The 21,488-nt window shown below is 45.9% G+C and overlaps 5 long non-coding RNA genes across 5 annotated transcripts; 1 reads left to right on the top strand and 4 right to left on the bottom strand.

Moving 5' to 3' along the window:
* Positions 1 to 1,188: 1,188 nt before the first annotated feature.
* LOC138224730 (uncharacterized) lies at positions 1,189 to 2,084 on the bottom strand. Its single transcript, XR_011183155.1, has 2 exons — positions 1,942 to 2,084; positions 1,189 to 1,856 (listed from the first exon to the last, which is right to left on the bottom strand). It is a non-coding gene; the product is annotated as an uncharacterized lncRNA (long non-coding RNA).
* A 2,436-nt stretch (positions 2,085 to 4,520) lies between these two features.
* On the top strand, positions 4,521 to 7,527 carry LOC138224850 (uncharacterized). Its single transcript, XR_011183306.1, has 2 exons — positions 4,521 to 6,268; positions 6,524 to 7,527. It is a non-coding gene; the product is annotated as an uncharacterized lncRNA (long non-coding RNA).
* Positions 7,528 to 8,376: 849 nt separating this feature from the next.
* LOC138224857 (uncharacterized) lies at positions 8,377 to 9,469 on the bottom strand. Its single transcript, XR_011183316.1, has 2 exons — positions 9,372 to 9,469; positions 8,377 to 8,476 (listed from the first exon to the last, which is right to left on the bottom strand). It is a non-coding gene; the product is annotated as an uncharacterized lncRNA (long non-coding RNA).
* Positions 9,470 to 10,426: 957 nt separating this feature from the next.
* LOC138224758 (uncharacterized) lies at positions 10,427 to 11,622 on the bottom strand. The gene is made up of 3 exons (XR_011183187.1): positions 11,480 to 11,622; positions 10,935 to 11,038; positions 10,427 to 10,621 (listed from the first exon to the last, which is right to left on the bottom strand). It is a non-coding gene; the product is annotated as an uncharacterized lncRNA (long non-coding RNA).
* Positions 11,623 to 19,049: 7,427 nt separating this feature from the next.
* LOC138224707 (uncharacterized) lies at positions 19,050 to 19,945 on the bottom strand. Its single transcript, XR_011183140.1, has 2 exons — positions 19,803 to 19,945; positions 19,050 to 19,717 (listed from the first exon to the last, which is right to left on the bottom strand). It is a non-coding gene; the product is annotated as an uncharacterized lncRNA (long non-coding RNA).
* Between the last annotated feature and the right edge of the window lie 1,543 nt (positions 19,946 to 21,488).

Here is a 21,488-nt window from a genome sequence, read left to right as displayed (position 1 = left end):
AGTGCTCGCAACACCCTTTAAATAGGATTTGGCCCGTACCACTATGGATACAATAGGTGTAAAACAGAAAATTCACAAGACAAACAACACATAGCACAGCAGTCCGGACTACTTGGACACACAATTACATGAAACCCCTAACAAATCACAGGACAGACATTCATCAGATCTTCTATACCTAGTTGCCATTTTTCGCAATAACATTAGGCTCTGATAACCTCCCCTCTCAGCATTCCAGCAATGTTATGTTCCTCTAGCTAAGCTTCAGGCATATAACCAGTCTCCTATCTGTTTGCAACCTTTTGACCTTTCTGAGGACCCCTCAGAACAAATAGACACTGGCTTCTCCTCTCATGCAGTGCTGTTAAGACTTAAGCTAGTGGCATCCTACACTATGCTTTGTTCCTTTAGGGCCATTTCTCTAAAAATAGTGTTCTCTACCTTTTGATTCCCCTCCTGTCCACAGCTAGAACAACTGTTTGCTAACAAAGACTGTTTATCTGTCTGGAAAGGTCTCCAAACTGTTACCAATTCCAAAAGAAAATCCCCTCAGATACATCTTGATCACTCTCTACCAGATAACACATTTTACAGCAGGTCTGAAACACAAAGGATCTCCAACGACCTTGTCCATGGCAGTCTCGCAACTCCTCCAAATAATTCACATCCTGGGGATGAGCTATTGTCCCCCACTCAACTGGAGTGCCACACCCACTCACACTCAATCTCTCACGAAGACTTGACGCCGTTTACAAGTCTTGAGAATGCCCTGTGAAGCAAAGAACAGGATGTGTTAAGGCTATTCAAAAAGCAAAACTGTAAAAAGGCAGCAGGACCTGACTGTGTATCTCCAGCCACACTACAGCCCTGTGCTGGCCAACTCGCTCCAATCTTTACAGACGTTTTTAAGCAATCATTGTCCCAGTGCACAGTGCCAGACTGCTTCAAATCTTCTGTTATTGTTCCTGTTCCAAAAAAGGACACAAGAACCTGCCTTAATGCCTACAGACCCGTCGCACTAACGTCAGAACTGGCGCGTCTTCCCAACACGTTCGTGTCACAGTGAGGTGACCCCTCAAACAAGAATTATTTCCTGCCTCATATATGACTACGGCACCTAGCAATGCAACAGGTTCTGTTGATCTTCCAGATCCACCAATGCCCACACAGACCAGCGACAAGCATGTGTATCGTATAAGTGACCTTTTTATTTTCTATCCACTTTCACCATCAGCCAAAGACACAACGAAAACAGCAGCAACAAAAGGTCCTTCCAAGGGTCATAATGAATCCAGAGGGACGGCAGTCTTTTCTGTCAAGTACCGAAGAGTGGCCACTCGAACGATTCTTCTTCGTACCTGTAAAGTCTTTGATGGCCCCAGTGAACGAGAGGCCGGTCCCATTTCCCCAGACTCCGTTCAGGTTCCACTAGAAATCCTCCCGCGAACTGTATTCCATTCCCCTCAGTTTGGAGCGGCTAGCCGGGCCGGTTTCTCGCTCCTTGCCTTCAGGTATTAAAAGTCTCTGTACAGTACCTCTGTTCCGATGCCACTGTCTCCCGTGGTCGTCAATCGGTCCTTGCCTCCGTGAACTCGAGCGCCGCAGCTTCCCTTGTGCTGCCTGTGTCGTCTCCCGGGTCTAGTGGGAATCGGGAGCGCGCTCCGTTCCGGCTCAGATGGTTTTATTCCTCCCCTCAGCCCATCTCCCTCAGGGGGTTTTCCACTGTCCCTGTCAGAAAGGGGCTTGCCCAGTATTTTACCAGGAGGAAGCTCGTGTGGCTGAAGAGTGTGAGAGTGCCGAGCTTAGGTGTTATGGGCCCTTATCACTTCTTTGTTCACTCTCCGGGTCGGAGAAACCTGAAAAGAGACAAACGTTGTGAGACCATTTATAAGCTTGGTGACCTCGAATTAAACAGAACAATAGCAACACTGTTCTACAAACCTTTCATTGAAAGGGTTTTCAAACACTGTCCCACTTGCTGGTTCAGTAGCTGGAATTGAATATGCAGCCATTAGTCTGCCTGGCAAAAAACAACCGGTCTCTCCAGTGGTCTGCATACAAGTGAACACACAAACCCCATACTATTAAAACCCCTTTAGGGCACACTCACACCACAACACAATCAACCCGACAGACTCACCAACACTGGACTGCAGAAGTGGCAGGAAACCCTTGAGAACATGAGCAGAGCATGCAAACTCCACACAGACAGCACTCCAGGAAACCAGACACATGAGAACATGTGCAGAGCATGTGCGCCGTCTCTCAGCCTTTCACCTCCACATGCAGATCAGGACGCGACCGGAGACCGGAGACTCCTCACTCCTGCAGGAGGAGGCGCCGACGGACTCGCTCAGCCCAGCGCTTACATTTCCCCGACAGTCCTGTCACACAGCCTGCGACTCACCGCTTCTTCCTTTTCTTCCGCAAAATGTCCACAAACTTCTCCAGCCAGCGCCTTTTAGACTAAAGTTTCGGCTTTGCCAGCTGTCTCCCTCCCGGAGGTCAGATCGCAACAACTTCTGCAGCACCGTTTCCCCAGCAACCACGTTTTATTTAACAAAGTAAAATAAACACAGGAGAAAAGTTTGCAAACATGCAGGCAGGATGAGCGCTGCAGACACATGCTGCTGCCCGGGTCCGTCTTGTGAAATAAACAGAATTTTGCACCCCAGAAAACTGGAGCCACGAGAACATGAGCAGAGCATGCAAACTCCACACAGACAGCACCCCAGGAACTAAATCCAGGCTCCCAGCGCTGCCACCCACTGCGCCGCCGTCTCTCACCTCCACTTGCAGATCATGACGCGACCGGAGACCGGAGACTCCTCACTCCTGCAGTAACACACCCCAGCAGGAGGAGGCGCCGACGGACTCGCTCATGGTGCAGTGAGCCCAGCGGTGTGAGGCTGGTGTCCAGCGCTGATATTTACCGACAGCCTGCGACTCACCGTTCCTTCCTTTTCTTCTGCATAATGTCCACAAAATACTCAGCCAGCGCTTTTTAGACTAACGTTTCTGCTTTGCTCGCTGATTAGATTACAAAAGCCGACTGTTTACCTCCTAGAGGTCAGCTCGCAACAACTTCTGCAGCACCGTTTCCCCGGCAACCACGTTTTATTGACAAAGTAAAATAAACACAGGAGAAAAGTTTGCAAACAAGACGGGAGCTAAGAAACACGAGGACGGTGGGTTTGCTTTATGTGCCAAGTCGATTAACCAGCGCCGCAGACAAGTGAAATACAAGAAAACATACACACAAGGGAACACATAAGAGAGACAAAGAAATACAAGACACGATAAATACGCTGAAATTGTATTAATATAATTCATTCTAATGTTCAATGAAATCAGCGAAACACATGGGCAGGGAAGCCCAGTGAACTACAGAGACTACATTACCCATAAGCCCTGTGGGCGACACCATTTTGACGTCATCGACTCATACTTTTGTATTTTTTATGAGACCAAAAACTACAAGAAAACGTAACGTAGCAGTCGTATTGTCAGGGTACATGCAATAATACATGTACATTTTATGGAAAAAAAGATTCAACAAGGTAAATGCAGATAAGGCCCGTCCATGCTTCAACGTTCTTACAACACAGAAACAGACACATTTCAGAAAGACATTCTGAAATAAAATGTCTTTACATCCGTCTTAAACTGTTCAAACACGGTCTCCTCTCACACCATTCCCTTAATAATTATGTTGCGCAAGTATAATAATGTTTTAAAATACAAACGATATTTTCATCTTCCTTTTCAATGGGATTAAAACGTAACAAATGTATTTCTTTCCGATTTCAAGTCTTTCCGATAGCGCTTTGAGACTCAGCTCCGTGTATCTCTGTCGCCACCCAGTGGACATTTCTCGGAAGTGTCACCGCCCGCCGGAATTCGGAAAAGTCCCGGGACTGAAGCTGTGTGACTGGACAAGAGCCTGTCTCCCGCCTCCTGCTGAAATCTCAGCGCCAATTGGACAAAAGCTGCTCACAGTCCGGATCCAGTGGAAGGCCGATCCACTCCGGGTTTTCCGTAGCCGGCAGTCCGGATCCAGTGGGAGGCCGATCCACTCCGGGTTTTCCGTAGCCGGCAGTCCGGATCCAGTGGAAGGCCGATCCACTCCGGGTTTTCCGTAGCCGGCAGTCCGGATCCAGTGGAAGGCTGATCCACTCCGGGTTTTCCGTAGCCGGCAGTCCGGATCCAGTGGGAGGCCGATCCACTCCGGGTTTTCCGTAGCCGGCAGTCCGGATCCAGTGGAAGGCCGATCCACTCCGGGTTTTCCGTAGCCGGCAGTCCGGATCCAGTGGAACGGCCGATCCACTCCGGGTTTTCCGTAGCCGGAAGTCCGGATCCAGTGGGAGGCCGATCCACTCCGGGTTTTCCGTAGCCGGAAGTCCGGATCCGGTGGAAGGCCGATCCACTCCGGGTTTTTCGTAGCCGGAAGTCCGGGTCCGGTGGAAAGGCCGATCCACTCCGGGTTTTTCGTAGCCGGAAGTCCGGGTCCGGTGCAATGGCTGATCCACTCCGGGTTTTCCGTAGCCGGAAGTCCGGATCCTTTACGATGCACGCAAGACTACGTTACAGATCACCGGAGTACATTATACAGTCAAATAAAGAGAAGGTACGCACAGCTTTCATGTTGTGATACTTAGACATGGTTTGGAGACGTTCCCTCGTGTGTATTTTGAATTATTCAAATGCGTGTCGCTTTAATTTGGAAGCGCATCATTTCAGTGCATGAGCTTACCTGTTATATTGGGCGAGATTTCACACGGATAATCAAACAAGAACGAGTTTGCCCTGGAATCCAGTCCACTGCCCAACCTGAAAGTCAGAGCATGAGAACGGACGGATTGTATGGCGATTGTGGAGTTGCTCGACCACATCAAGTAGGCGAGAAGTACAATCTGCTACTACGACATACGGTCTAATTATTCAATTTTCGATTATTTCTCATCTTTAGGCTATTTCTACATCTAATAACGAGCGAGTATAATGATTAAGCCAATGATACATTATATTTTAGATTCGGTTCAGCAGTATTGAGCAGTAAAATAACGTCAATTTGTCTACAGGAAATGTCAGAATTAGAAGCCTTCTTTACACCATTTTGCCGATCTGTTCAGAGTGTTTTAACAACAGAACAAAACAAAAACAAACGTAAGGTTTCTGGGCTGCTTTGAGATAGACAATTATCATCTATATTACTTTTAAATCTATGCACACTGTGTATCTTTACCGGGTCGATTCAATGTACAATTTTGTACTGACGCCTTAACCTTATTATTCATACAAAATCTGTTTGACAATAGTCATGTTTGATTCCACTCACTTTCCCCAAAGAGGTGCTCCAAAATAGTTTGACAAGATATTGTGAGATTGCGAGAGGGATCTGAAGTATTTATTAGTACACGTATAACTACATTGTTTTCCTTGTAGTCTAATAAAGGTTGTAAATTCTTCCATAGGTTCTGATGGGCTACTGTTAGTTTCTTAAAAGCATCAATACCTAGTTCCTGAATGATTAAATTAGGGAAACATACATCACCTACTTTGCTTAATTTTGTAAATAATACTGTCGGTATCGGTATTAGATGCTCTAAACCCTGTAGCATTTAGGCCTCCTTCTGCCCGTGTTTGACAAATAGCAACCATGAATAAAGTTTTTTTTTTATTTTACTAAGGTAGAGAACATCAAATCACAAAATCACCTTTTTGAAAATCTTAATACCAAGATATTTAATCACATCTTTTACATGTATATTACGTACGGAGCAGACACTTTCCAACAGCCACCAGTTCACTTTTCTGATATGTAAAGAAAGACCAGAAACAGAGGAAATGACTTGTAAACGCATTTAATTGCTTTGTCCACCTCTGTGTGCTTTCTCAGAGAGAGAGAGTTGTATCCTCAGCCAATTGGGAACACCTGTCATCTCTTTATCCTGTACTTGAATACCCTGAAACTATTTGTTATAGGGGTGTAAGCAGTGGGAAGAGGAGTGGGCTCGTGTCGAATTGCCTTACCCGTTCCCAATCTGCAGGAGGTCCCACGACGGCAGGTAGCTGCTCCAGTCGCTGGAGCTCAGTTCGCTGTCGAGGGAGGACGAGGGCTCTGGCTCGGGGGAATCACGGCTCCACAGCTCCTACCTGTTGCAGAGTGTTTCTGCCCTCCCTATGGCCTCTGTGTTTTAGAAGGATCTGTCTCTTTTCGCTTGCTTACACCACAGGTTTCATCGACGATAGTGTGCATCCTGAAGCAGTGAGTTATCGGTCTTATTTCTACTGAGAAACAGTTCAAGCACTCACAAAACAATAACCAGGAGACGGTGTATGAAAAAGAATTGTAAGACTTGCAGAGTAGATTTGAATAGACAGTGGACGTCACACTGCATGCTTGAATATCAGAGATTCAATTCATTCTTTCCTGTAGGTTAACTTCCTGTTTGACATTGTTCCGCTGTCACTTCTTCACAAACTCATAACTCGCCGTGTTCAATTTTGTGTTGAGTTACAGGAACCTCAGCATCAGATGAAATCCTCTTCAGCGCCCCAGGGAGACTGGGGGACTTGCCAGATTTTCAGCTTTATCACTGGGTCCTTTGGCTCAGGGCTGTTGAGCAAAGTGCTCCCCTCTGCTGGAGAGCCACAGGGGCACTACAGAGCGGCCTCGTGTTCCCTGCTCCTGCCCGTGCCTGTGGACGGCCAGTGTGACCGCGCGCGAGACAAAGTAGTGCATTCGTGGTGTAAATACAGAATGTTCAATAGCTGACTGAGGAAAGTTACAGAGACGGGAGTATACGTTCTGAAATAATGTGAACCACTGTTACTACACACAGACAGACTACTTAAAAATCATGTGGCTTTTTAAGGTCGTTTTGTCTGCCTAAAGTACGTTAGATTTGTCACAGCAAAGAGTTTGAATACTTACAGAATGCAGCAGCTAGAATTGTTACTTGGAGCAGAAAGAATGACCACATAACCCCCATACTTCTCTCTCTTCATTGGCTTCCTCTCGGGTACAGGGCGGACTTCAAACTCCTTCTACTTACTTACAAGGCTCTCAGAGGTCAGGCACCTGTCCTGCCTCGCAGGGATACTGCAGAGGAGAAATACTGTCTGTCATGGGCTGGGCACCATGTGAGTTGAATGCTGCATCAGTGCCATGGATCCAAGAGGGGCATCATGGATACAGCTGTCGTTTAGGAGGATTCTGCTTGTCTGCAGAGACCTGCATGGGGTACTGACATACAGATAACGTGATGGATGGATGGATTAATACCCGCATTCATTTCTTTCTTTTTTTTTAATGATATAATGTTAGCATGCCCAAAGGGGTTGGGCAGCCAGTTGACCTTGGACCCCTAGAGGATTTTATTCTCCTTACTGAGTCTTTGGTTCCTTTCCTCCATTGTCTTCAGTTCTGTATTCACAAAATGTATATTTACCTGCATTGTTAAGCGCCTTGGGGCAACCTTGTTGTGAAAGGTGCTATATGAAAATAAATTTAATTGAATGGAATGACAGAGTCACGGCTTTTCCAGTTTCCTCTCCTATTATCTTCTTTATCTGCACTCTAAAACACAGTGAAACCTTGAACCTTTCAACTGGACCACTGCCGTTCTACATCACAATGACTAACTAGGACGGAGACTTGAATGGGATGAAAAAGGAAAAGGCATTATTTGCAGGAAGAAATTAAACTGTTCCACCTGATCACTTGCTAAACAAAGTGATTCACTGGAGTGGAGGCGGTGAAAGCTTTGTGAATCAACTTACAAAAGGAAACATATAAGAAACGTGGCTCCCATATTTAACCCTTGAAAAATCTATGAGTGTTATGTGGAGGTGAAAGTATTGTTCAATTATTCTAATAAAGCTCACTCAACTAAGACCCAGAAAAGTACCAGAGTATTCTCACCTAAGAGGAAATACTAACAAGTAGGATGTTCAAATGAAAAGCATTAAAAACTGAATGATCTTCAGTAGCTGAAATGATTATTGAGCTCTGGGTCACAGTGCTCCTGAAAAAAAATCAAATTTCAGCAGACACCCAAGGACAGCAGGTGAGCACCATGCTGAGCCAGTGTATAAGTGTATGAATCACAGTTTCAAGGAGCTTTTTTCAGTTTCGTTCCACTGATCGGCCAACACGGGGGGAACTTCAGTCTTACTCGCCCTATTGCATTAAGAAACTGTACAACATTCTCCACTAAGAACTTGCGACCTCACCTAACGAAAAGCAATTTGCGTAGCAGGGAAAGACTGGACTCCCACTGGGGATTTTTGTTTTTCATCCCGATGGTGATGTGCACTATATAGAACGTTGCTGGACCCTCCTCGGGAAGCGTGCAGAGATCACATTAGATGTGTTGCTCAAGCTCTTTATTGTCACGTACAGTAAACCCAGCAGTGTGGTCAGTGCGGGATGTGTTCTGTCCTGACGGCAGGGTCAGCAGCCAGAGGAGACCTGAAACACAAGACGGAGAGGTAAGACATTGATTCCGACAGAGACAGCTTTCACACCGGATTACTGACAAGAGGAGCAATAAGAGAAGAGTTGTAAAGACACGCCGAAGAGAATATTCTCATCTAAGAGGAAATATTAACAAGTAGGATGTTCAAATGAAAAGCATTAAAAACTGCATGATCTTCAGTAGTGAAATGATTACTGAGCTCTGGGTCACGGACAGCAGGGGAGTGAATGAGTTGTTTATTTTGTTTTCTGTGAATTATGTAGAATTCACAACGTGTTCCAATTGTACAGGAAAACCATTGAGAGCAGATTCATTTCTTCTGCACCAGAATGAATGATTTCCATCTTCACTCTAGGGTACTGTACTTTACAGCACTGTATTGTATTCTGCATATATGTCTGTTATGTACACATTTTCTTTCTCACTTTGTCTCTCTGTCCATTTGTATCAGTTTGTTGGAGAGCACCATCACACCAGCATCACAAGATTTATTCTACTGCCTTATTAAGCAAATGTCTCTACTAAATTCTTTTTATATATAAAACATTTTTTGACATGATATACACAAATGGCTAATTATACTTTCTGATTATATTTCCATCTTAGAAATGAAGCATTTCTCTCCTGCAGTTTGAGGTTGTTAAATAGAAAAGTGGATCACTCCAGGGCCGAATCTTCTCCCTCTCTTACACTCTCTTACATTCGTTCACGAATGATCACAAGAGCAAACACACAGACTGGCTTCTCACAAAGTGTGTCGATGACACAGTCCCGGACAGCTTACTAAAGGACCCAGAAAATCACCACGGGCCAGTCTGAACAGTTTCACGGAATAGTCTGTTGACTTCTCTTTGATGTTTCATGTTACAAGAGCAAAACAATACTCACTGATTTGAGGATAATTGCGCCATCCCTCCAGCCTACTGAAATGAACCGTCAGACTGCAGAAGCTGTCAGTGACTACAGGTCCTTGGGCCTGGTCAGAGAAACCTGAGATGAGACAAACGTTGTGAGACCATTTATAAGCTTGTGACCTCAAATTAAACGGAAGTCAGACATTTTCAAAGGGGGCAACACTGCGGCACAGTGGTTAGCATCGCTGCCTCATAGCACCGGGGCCCTGGGTTTGATTCCAGGGCTGCTGTCTGTGTGGAGTCTGCATGTTTGTTCGCGCTGCAGGGGACACCTCACCCCCACAGACACAAACTCACACCACAACACAATCAACCCGCCAGTATCAGTTTGTGTTCAGTGCTGGGGAGGTGCCTTGTCCTTGCAGAACAAAAACAAGGTGATCAGGACTGACGGCAAGATTCAGGTATTCAAGTACCCAGTAAATCCAGGGCTCAAATGGGGGAACTGTTTCACGAGCTACACAACATCCTCACACACGATGACAGAGCCTTGGAAAGCCGTGTGGAGAGTGAGGTGCTCGTACCCAGCCGGAGTTAAAAGACCACGCATTGAGCAGAGCAACTGAGCAAAAGCACACTATCGATCTACCCAACCCAGAAGACATCTCTGTGATACAGAGGCTAAGGCAACATGTGAGTAAAGGATTTTGAATCAGCAATTGTGCTGATGAGCCAGTCAGCAATTTTTCAGAAACAGCAAACATGTCGTCAGCCTCCAGGAGCTGCAGAAGATTGTGAGATATAAAGGAGTGAAACCAGGGCAGGAGAAACTGATTCCTCGTGTAGGAAGCTGAGGAAAAAGATGCACACCCTGCAGACTGAAAGGAAGACAGCACAAACTATCAGTAATGTCAGCCTAGAAGAAAGTGTAGTGCAGTGTGTTGCAACTAAGTTTTTGTTCAATATTTGTTTTGTCTGAAAGAGACTGTTTTGATCAGATACATGCAATACTATTTCTTTCTCATTCTCTGTCTTTGTATGTCATATTTGGATCACACCATAAAGTTCATAACCCAGCCAGTTGCTTTGGCTCTGAAAGCATCCCTCAGCAGGGACAGCCCTGATCCCCAAACACAGGGCTGCCCTTCCCACTGCCCGTCTGCTCTCTGCCCAGTGGAAGTAGCGTTTCTGCCCCACAGCTGTGTGAGAGAAGATGACCTGAGAGCACTAACCCACCTCTGGAGAGGGAAGAGTCTCAGCTGGAAGGGAGGAGGAGCTGCCGGGCTGCCGCAGACAAGGCGCCGCTGAAATGATAGAGAAATCTTTTAGAATCAAACGTCACCTGGCTCAGTGTTTAAGCTGTAGTACATGATCACATTAGATTATTAAAACATGCAGACTGCCATTTCCATTCTGTACAAACAAAGGGTTTTCCATTGTAGAAAACACCACTGCAAATCCAAAGCGGAGTGCACTGGGACTGCAGTCCAGAGAAACCCATCATGTTACAAGAACTGGAGGCCATTTCACACCAAAACTGTACAATAGGATTATTTCTGCACACCCAGTACTGGGGGCTGTGTCAGAGGCTCCTCACCGTTCTGTGATGATTTTAGACGTCGAATCGGGCAGGAGGCAGGCGCTCTTCGGGAGCTCTGGTCGCGTGCTATAACTCGGACCACACGATGGCACAATTGCTTCCTACATACAAACAGAAACTTCAAACAACAAAACCCAACAAGAAATCTGTGCACACTTGGACTCCTGCTGCAGCTGAGGAGCTGTCACGCACACACCTCCTGTGTGGGTAGTGTTGGCCGTAGGACGTGTTGTTCACAGAGAGAAAAAATACACCATAGCAAGTCAGCACTCAAACAAACCAAAAGGCCAGTTTTATTGAAGTTGACGCAGCTGGCCACACAAACACTCACTGGGTCTCTTCACCAGGTATCCACACAGACAGCACCCCAGGAAACCAGACCCATGAGAACAGGGGCAGAGCATGCAGACTCCACACAGACAGCACCCCATGAACAGGACCCATGAGAACACAGGCAGAGCATGCAAACTCCACACAGACAGCACCACAGGAACTAAATCCAGGCTCCCAGCGCTGCCACCCACTGCGCCGCCGTCTCTCACCTCCACTTGCAGATCATGACGCGACCGGAGACCGGAGACTCCTCACTCCTGCAGTAACACACCCCAGCAGGAGGAGGCGCCGACGGACTCGCTCATGGTGCAGTGAGCCCAGCGGTGTGAGGCTGGTGTCCAGCGCTGATGTGTCCCTGATAGTTCTGTCCCACAGCCTGCGAGTCACCGTTTCTTCCACAAAATACTCCAGCCAGCGCTTTTTAGACTCAAGTTTCTTAAGTTTCTGTTTTTCTCGGAGATTAGATTAAAAAAGCCGCCTGTTGACCTGCTGGAGGTCAGACCCGCTCCGGCAACAACTACTGCAGCTCCGTTGCCCCGGCAACCACGCTTTATTTAACAAAGTAAAATAAACAAAGGAGACAAACAAGACAAGAGAGCTCAGAAACCCACAGACACGACGGCAGTGGGTTTTGTTTCTGTGTCGAGTTGATAAACCAGGCAGGACGAGCGCTGCAAACACACTAGAGTACACATAACACAATCAGGGGTACACAAGACTCCTGCTCTTTACACAAACAGGTTCAACAGGTCAATAAAGAGCAGGTCGGCACAGCTGTCATGATGATGTCTCATTTACAAAGAGTCTAAAGATTTGCTCGTCTCTTCCCAGAACAGCTTCACTCCGGAGAGCAAGAAACAGCTCCTGCCGAGTCCGTCTTGTAAGACAAACATAGAAATCCGCGACACGGTAAATACACTGACATTGTATAATTAATTCTGATGCTCAATCAAATCTGCGGAACACGTGTGGAGCGCAGTCCAGAGCACTATGGAGACTACATTTCCCACAAGCCCTGTGGCGACTTCCTTTTGACGTAATCGAGTCGCGTCTTTTTATTTTTAAATATAACAACAATACATGCCATAAAAACAAGAATACATATAACACAGAGTATAGTCAGGGGTACATACGATAATACATGTACATGTTATGGAAAAAGATTAAACAAGTAATCTTGTTTAATAGTAAACAAAAGCAGATGAGGTCCGTCCATGTTTCAAATTGTCTGTACAGACGCATTTACATCCGTTTTAAAGTGTTTAAACATGGGTCTCCTCTCACAGCATTTCGTTAATTATTATATCGTGGAAGTATCATATTTTTTTAAATACAAACGATATTTTCATATTACTTTCAATAGGTTTAAAATGTAGTATTATTTAACTTCTTTAAAAGTAATGTCAATATTAGTTTCCTTCTTTACGTTATCTTTCAGAGTTGCTGTCACAAACGTCACAGTTATCATCTGTATTGATTTTCAATCTCTGCACAACGAGGATCTGTACGGAGGCGCTATTGGACTCGCCGCCATAGACTCGTGTATCTCTGTCGCCGCCCAGTGGACATTTCTCGAAAGTGCAGTTCTTTTTAACTTTTTATTGTAGCAATAAAAATAGATACAATACAAACAAGAGTATATTTATAGCACATCAATAATTCCATCAGGGGTACATAGTATAATATATTTACACTTCTGAAAAAAAGATTAAACCAGGTAAATAAAGATAAGGGCTGATATAGTCTGTAAATACACTTTTACATCTATTTAAAATGTTCTAACGAAGCTGCCCGAGGAAAGAACTTACTGTTTTGATTACATGAATCAGAGATTGTGACTCTGCCTTTAGCTTCCCATTCCTTCCAAACAATTTCAATTTCACACCTCTGGTTGTGCCAGAGGGTCCCCAGCACTGCTGTCACCTCTTCTGTACTCCTCCTATGCTAACAGCTGTGTATCTACTGCTGACTCCGTGAAAGGAATCAAGACTCCAGATGATCCCACCCAAATAAAAAAAAAAATTCTGGAGTGGAAGGAGGTCTCTGCTTTAGTCGGCTGGTGCCGTGAAAACAACCTCTAACTCTATATAACTCCAACTGCCTGTGTCTCAGGAAGCCCTGGTCCGTTTGTAATGGAAAACCATTGAGAGCACTAGAATGACTGATTTCCATCTTCACTCTAGGTCACTGTGCTGAACAGCACATTACTGTATTCTGCAAATGATATATGATATGTCTGTTATTTACACCTTTTCTTTCTCACTTTGTCTCTCTGTCCGTTTGGATCAGGTATTTGGAGAGCACCACCACACCAGCCAAACTACCCAAACAGTTGCTTAGGCACTCAAGTGGACTTGATCAAATTAAACTTTCCAACCTAAACAGGAAAATGACAGTTTAAATGGATTCTACTGCCTTATTAATCATATTTCTCTTCTAAATTCTTTTAAAATAAAAACAAATATTTCTGACATGATACACACAAATAGCTATTTTTATACTTTCTGGTTATATTTCAATCTTATAAATGAAGCATTTCTTTCCTGCGGTTTGAGGTTGTTAAAGAGAAAGACCCCATACTATCACAACCCCCTTTACAGGCTGGTGAAAGAGGTGAAATGAGGTAGCGGAGGTGTAATTGAGTCGGACAGCAAACTCTCACCTGCTGCTTGCCAGGACAGGAATCTTACAAAGGTCCCCTCCTCCCAGGAGGGTCACAGTAACAAATACTTAACACGAATGATTACAGTTCAGGGCCCCAGCACTGCCACCCACTAAAATAAACATGACACACAAGAGAACCCATAAGACAGTCATAGAAATCCATGACACGACAAACACGCTGAAATGGTACAATATAATTAATTCTGATGTTCAATCAAATCACCGAAACACGTGGGCAGTGCGGGCCAGAGAACTACAGAAACTACATTACCCATACGCCCCGTGGGCGACTTCCTTCTGACGTCATCGACTCGCGCCTTTTGAACGTCATTTTAATTTTTGGTTTATTGTATTTATTTTGTATTTTGTATCCATGTACAATACATTCATTCATTACTCTTGTTTGCAAGGCAATGTATTCTTTGCTGTTGAAAATGCTTAAATATTTTTAAAATTAAAATAACTAATTAATACGAACATTACTAACGGTATTTTAATTAAAAAAAACCTTCGGTGAAATTTTGCTGAATGACCACCAAGCGGCGCCATTGGTACATCATTGTAAGAATAATCATTTCTAAGAAATTTTCCAGTTTAATTCCACTGACCGGCCATCAGAGGGGCACTTTACTCGTCCTGCTGCTTCTCTTGAATGAATAATTGCTTAAATTATTGTCTGGTTAAATTGCCTGGTGCTAAGTATTTGTAATATAGGATTGCTCATGTCTGATCTGGAACCCGAGATGGAAGTTTAACATGTGTGATTCACTGAGGTGGAGGGGTGGGAAATGACTGAAAGAAGTCTTGCCATGCTGTATTATTAATAGTAGTAGCAGTATTGTCATATTAACACGAATCCTCAGACTCACTAACATCTCCAATAGAACGACAAGCTCACACATCAAATATTAGAGGACCCTTCCTTTATACCTAAAAGCTTTCAGTTGTTGGACAATGAAAAGAGTGCTTGCAGGAATCTAATTACTGTTGTTATAAACTCATTACAAGCTAATTGTCTCATTTCTTTTTTTTTTTCTTTCTTCTCTTTTCAGCAGCAAATAAACCCATTACTTGATCCCTTACATTTCAAAACGCTCTGAATCAAACCAACAAATCGGGCATAAATTTATAAACCATGTTTTTGAGAAACTAGCCTTAAAATCAAAATGACTACATTCATATGAAACACACTCAGAAACAATATCAAATGGTTTGATACAGAGTGCAGAAACAACTGAAGAGAACTACCAGAACTAAAACAACACCACACCACTCTGAACTGCGCCTCAGATACTGTGAGATGGTTAGACACTACATGCACACCCTAAAGAAGATAAGCACATACACAAACAGACAACTCTCAGACCACAAAAGGCCTGTAGCCAAGACACAGTCAACAACGCTTGATCCAACTGCAGCTCAGACCTGCAGCAAAGCCTGCTCAAACTCCCCAACCTCGTCCTGACGGCCGGCTGTTTCCCTGAGGCCTGGAATCAAGGACTGATCACGCCCGTCTGTAAGAATGGAGACAGACTCGACCCCAACAGGTACCGGAGCTTCAGTGTGAACAGTAACCTGGGGAAGGAACTCTGTCGTAACTTGAATATCTGATAACCGGCCCTCCTTACTGAGCACAATGTCCTGCATTAGAGTCAGACTGGCTTCCTACCAAACCGCCACACATCCCATCACATTCACACCTGGGCACTGCCAGCCCATCTGGACCCAGAACAGCAGAGCCTGGCATTGCTGGAGCAGGACTGTCACACCTGGGCACTGCCAGTCAATCTGGACAAGACCAGAGTTATGGTTTTCCAGGAGAAAGCCAGACCTCAGGGAAACAGGTACAAATTCACACTGAACAACAACACATTGGAGCACACATCCAGCTACACATATCTCGGTCTCACCATCAGCTCTTCTGGGAGTTTTGACCTGGCACTAAAGGCACTGAGGGAGAAGGCACTCAGGGCTTTCTACGCAATAAGAAGGAGGCTCTTCAATGTCAACCCACCAACAAGAATTTCGCTCCAAATATCTGAAAGTGTAATCCAACCCATTGCCCTATACGGCAGTGAAGTGTGGGGTCCCCTCACAGACCAGGAGTACACTCTGTAGAAACTCTAATCAATCTGTAGAAACATCCGCCTTGCGCAGAGAAAAACAGCTAACAGCGAGTGCAGGGCTGAATTAGGCCAGTACCCACTATTGATAAACATACTGTCACGCCCTCTGCAGCCAGAGGGCGCTCCTTCTCTGTCCTGTCCCTAGTTTCCGGTCTGCTGTCCTTCCTGTCCCTCTCTTTCCCTTGGGCTATATATTTCCGGGTCTTGCACTCTATCCTCGCTCAGCATTGTTGTTCGGATGTCCTGAGACCCGCCTAGCACCAGGGCGCCCCACGTCCGCTCCCTGAGGGCATAGGTTTCTATACGGCATTCCTGAACTCTTTGCACTAATGAGCCCGGGCCTTTTTCCCGTCTCGCCGCTACGCATATGGGTCTTTTTCCGCTCTCCTGCTCCCTACGGTAAGTCCCTTTGGACGTCCGTGACACATACAGAACAGAGTAATCAAACACTTGTTACACCTGAGAAACAGAGGCCACAATTCATACCACCACTAGGCCCTGCTGATCCCAGAGTACAGCTGGTCTTGACACCAGTCAGTCTCAGGACAGCACAGCTACAGCAACACCAATCACAATCATCCAAATGCGGAGGGGACTGCAGTCCAGAGAAACCCAGCATTTGACAAGGACTGGAGGCCATTTCGCACCACAACTGTAGAACAGGATTCTTTCTGCACACCCAGTACTGGGGGCTGTGTTGGAGGCTCCTCACCAGAAGAGACTTGCATTCCTGTTGGCTCCTCTCGTTCTGTGATGATTTTAGACGTCGAATCGGGCAGGAGGCAGGCGCTCTTCGGGAGCTCTCGTCCCGTGCTATAACTCGGACCACGCGATGGCACAATTGCTTCCTACATACAAACAGAAACTTCAAACAACAAACCCCAACAAGAAATCTGTGCACACTTGGACTCCTGCTTCAGCTGAGGAGCTGTCACGCACACACCTCCTGTGTGGGTAGTGTTGGCCGTAGGACCTGTTGTTCACAGAGAGAAAAAATACACCATAGCAAGTCAGCACTCAAACAAACCAAAAGGCCAGTTTTATTGAAGTTGACGCAGCTGGCCACTCAAACACTCACTGCGTCTCTTCACCAGGTATCAGAAACAAAATAAAGGAACAATCTTTTTATCATATCCACTCGCACCTTGCTCTCATTTCCAGACTCCTAACTCACCACTCCCAACAAACCCCAGTGCTCACAACACCCTTTAAATTGGATTTGGCCCATACCACTATGGATACAATAGGTGTAAAACAGAAAATTCAAAAGACAAACAACACATAGCACAGCAGTCCGGACTACTTGGACACACAAATACATGAAACCCTTAACAATTCACAGGACAGACAGTCAGCAGCCATATCACCCTGCAACTCACAACTGGCAACCCACTGAAGCTAAGCAGGTGTGAGCCTGGTCAGTACCTGGATGGGAGACCTCCTGGGAAAAACTAAGGTTGCTGCTGGAAGAGGTGTTAGTGGGGCCAGCAGGGGGTGCTCACCCTGTGGTCCATGTGGGTCCTAATGCCCCAGTATAGTGATGGGGACACTATACTGTAAACAGGCGCTGTCCTTCGGATGAGATGTAAAACCGAGGTCCTGACTCTCTGTGGTCATTAAAAATCTCGAAAAGAGTAGGGGTGTAGGTGTGCTTCTCGAAAAGAGTAGGGGTGTAACCCCGGCATCCTGGCCAAATTTCCAATTGGCCCTTACCAATCATGGCCTCCTAATAATCCCCTTCTATGAATTGGCTACATTACTCTGCTCTCCTCCCCACTGATAGCTGATGTGTGGTGAGCGTTCTGGCGCACTATGGCTGCCGTCGCATCATCCAGGTGGATGCTGCACATTGGTGGTGGTGGAGGGGAGTCCCCATTACCTGTAAAGTGCTTTGAGTGGAGTGTCCAGAAAAGCGCTATATAAGTGTAAGCAATTATTATTATTATTATTATTATTATTATTCAGCAGATCGTCTATGCCTAGTTGCCATTTTTCGCAATAACATTAGGCTCTGATAACCTCCCCTCTCAGAATTCCAGCACTGTTATGTTCCTCTAGCTAAGCTTCAGGCATGTAACCAGTCTCCTATCTGTTTGCAACCTTTTGACCTTTCTGAGGATCCCTCGGAACAAATAGACACTGGAGTCTCCTCTTATGCAGTGCTGTTAAGACTTAAGCTAGTGGCATCCTACACTATGCTTTGTTCCTTTAGGACCATTTCTCTAAAAATAGTGTTCTCTACCTTTTGTTTCCCCTCCTGTCCACAGCTGGAACAACTGTTTGCTAACAAAGACTGTTTATCTGTCTGGAAAGGTCTCCAAACTGTTACCAATTACAAAAGAAAATCCCCTCAGATACATCTTGATCACTCTCTACCAGATAACACATTTTACAGCAGGCCTGAAACACAAAGGATCTCCAACGACCTTGTCCATGGCAGTCTCGCAACTCCTCCAAATAATTCACATCCTGGGGATGAGCTATTGTCCCCCACTCAACTGGAGTGCCACACCCACTCACACTCAATCTCTCACGAAGACTTGACGCCGTTAACAAGTCTTGAGAATGCCCTGTGAAGCAAAGAACAGGATGTGTTAAGGCTATTCAAAAAGCAAAACTGTAAAAAGGCAGCAGGACCTGACTGTGTATCTCCAGCCACACTACAGCCCTGTGCTGGCCAACTCGCTCCAATCTTTACAGACGTTTTTAAGCAATCATTGTCCCAGTGCACAGTGCCAGACTGCTTCAAATCTTCTGTTATTGTTCCTGTTCCAAAAAAGGACACAAGAACCTGCCTTAATGCCTACAGACCCATCGCACTAACGTCAGAACTGGCGCGTCTTCCCAACACGTTCGTGTCAGAGTGAGGTGACCCCTCAAACAACAATTATTTCCTGCCTCATATATGACTACGGCACCTAGCAATGCAACAGGTTCTGTTGATCTTCCAGATCCACCAATGCCCACACAGACCAGCGACAAGCATGTGTATCGTATAAGTGACCTTTTTATTTTCTATCCACTTTCACCATCAGCCAAAGACACAACGAAAACAGCAGCAACAAAAGGTCCTTCCAAGGGTCATAATGAATCCAGAGGGACGGCAGTCTTTTCTGTCAAGTACCGAAGAGTGGCCACTCGAACGATTCTTCTTCGTACCTGTAAAGTCTTTGATGGCCCCAGTGAACGAGAGGCCGGTCCCATTTCCCCAGACTCCGTTCAGGTTCCACTAGAAATCCTCCCGCGAACTGTATTCCATTCCCCTCAGTTTGGAGCGGCTAGCCGGGCCGGTTTCTCGCTCCTTGCCTTCAGGTATTAAAAGTCTCTGTACAGTACCTCTGTTCCGATGCCACTGTCTCCCGTGGTCGTCAATCGGTCCTTGCCTCCGTGAACTCGAGCGCCGCAGCTTCCCTTGTGCTGCCTGTGTCGTCTCCCGGGTCTAGTGGGAATCGGGAGCGCGCTCCGTTCCGGCTCAGATGGTTTTATTCCTCCCCTCAGCCCATCTCCCTCAGGGGGTTTTCCACTGTCCCTGTCAGAAAGGGGCTTGCCCAGTATTTTACCAGGAGGAAGCTCGTGTGGCTGAAGAGTGTGAGAGTGCCGAGCTTAGGTGTTATGGGCCCTTATCACTTCTTTGTTCACTCTCCGGGTCGGAGAAACCTGAAAAGAGACAAACGTTGTGAGACCATTTATAAGCTTGGTGACCTCGAATTAAACAGAACAATAGCAACACTGTTCTACAAACCTTTCATTGAAAGGGTTTTCAAACACTGTCCCACTTGCTGGTTCAGTAGCTGGAATTGAATATGCAGCCATTAGTCTGCCTGGCAAAAAACAACCGGTCTCTCCAGTGGTCTGCATACAAGTGAACACACAAACCCCATACTATTAAAACCCCTTTAGGGCACACTCACACCACAACACAATCAACCCGACAGACTCACCAACACTGGACTGCAGAAGCGGCAGGAAACCCTTGAGAACATGAGCAGAGCATGCAAACTCCACACAGACAGCACTCCAGGAAACCAGACACATGAGAACATGTGCAGAGCATGTGCACCGTCTCTCAGCCTTTCACCTCCACATGCAGATCAGGACGCGACCGGAGACCGGAGACTCCTCACTCCTGCAGGAGGAGGCGCCGACGGACTCGCTCAGCCCAGCGCTTACATTTCCCCGACAGTCCTGTCACACAGCCTGCGACTCACCGCTTCTTCCTTTTCTTCCACAAAATGTCCACAAACTTCTCCAGCCAGCGCCTTTTAGACTAAAGTTTCGGCTTTGCCAGCTGTCTCCCTCCCGGAGGTCAGATCGCAACAACTTCTGCAGCACCGTTTCCCCAGCAACCACGTTTTATTTAACAAAGTAAAATAAACACAGGAGAAAAGTTTGCAAACATGCAGGCAGGATGAGCGCTGCAGACACATGCTGCTGCCCGGGTCCGTCTTGTGAAATAAACAGAATTTTGCACCCCAGAAAACTGGAGCCACGAGAACATGAGCAGAGCATGCAAACTCCACACAGACAGCACCCCAGGAACTAAATCCAGGCTCCCAGCGCTGCCACCCACTGCGCCGCCGTCTCTCACCTCCACTTGCAGATCATGACGCGACCGGAGACCGGAGACTCCTCACTCCTGCAGTAACACACCCCAGCAGGAGGAGGCGCCGACGGACTCGCTCATGGGGCAGTGAGCCCAGCGGTGTGAGGCTGGTGTCCGGCGCTGATATTTACCGACAGCCTGCGACTCACCGTTCCTTCCTTTTCTTCTGCATAATGTCCACAAAATACTCAGCCAGCGCTTTTTAGACTAACGTTTCTGCTTTGCTCGCTGATTAGATTACAAAAGCCGACTGTTTACCTCCTAGAGGTCAGCTCGCAACAACTTCTGCAGCACCGTTTCCCCGGCAACCACGTTTTATTGACAAAGTAAAATAAACACAGGAGAAAAGTTTGCAAACAAGACGGGAGCTAAGAAACACGAGGACGGTGGGTTTGCTTTATGTGCCAAGTCGATTAACCAGCGCCGCAGACAAGTGAAATACAAGAAAACATACACACAAGGGAACACATAAGAGAGACAAAGAAATACAAGACACGATAAATACGCTGAAATTGTATTAATATAATTCATTCTAATGTTCAATGAAATCAGCGAAACACATGGGCAGGGAAGCCCAGTGAACTACAGAGACTACATTACCCATAAGCCCTGTGGGCGACACCATTTTGACGTCATCGACTCATACTTTTGTATTTTTTATGAGACCAAAAACTACAAGAAAACGTAACGTAGCAGTCGTATTGTCAGGGTACATGCAATAATACATGTACATTTTATGGAAAAAAAGATTCAACAAGGTAAATGCAGATAAGGCCCGTCCATGCTTCAACGTTCTTACAACACAGAAACAGACACATTTCAGAA

The sequence above is a fragment of the Lepisosteus oculatus genome, chromosome 23, assembly GCF_040954835.1.
Source record: "Lepisosteus oculatus isolate fLepOcu1 chromosome 23, fLepOcu1.hap2, whole genome shotgun sequence".
In the NCBI taxonomy this organism is placed as follows: domain Eukaryota; kingdom Metazoa; phylum Chordata; class Actinopteri; order Semionotiformes; family Lepisosteidae; genus Lepisosteus; species Lepisosteus oculatus.
This window is presented reverse-complemented; position numbering and strand designations above follow the sequence as displayed.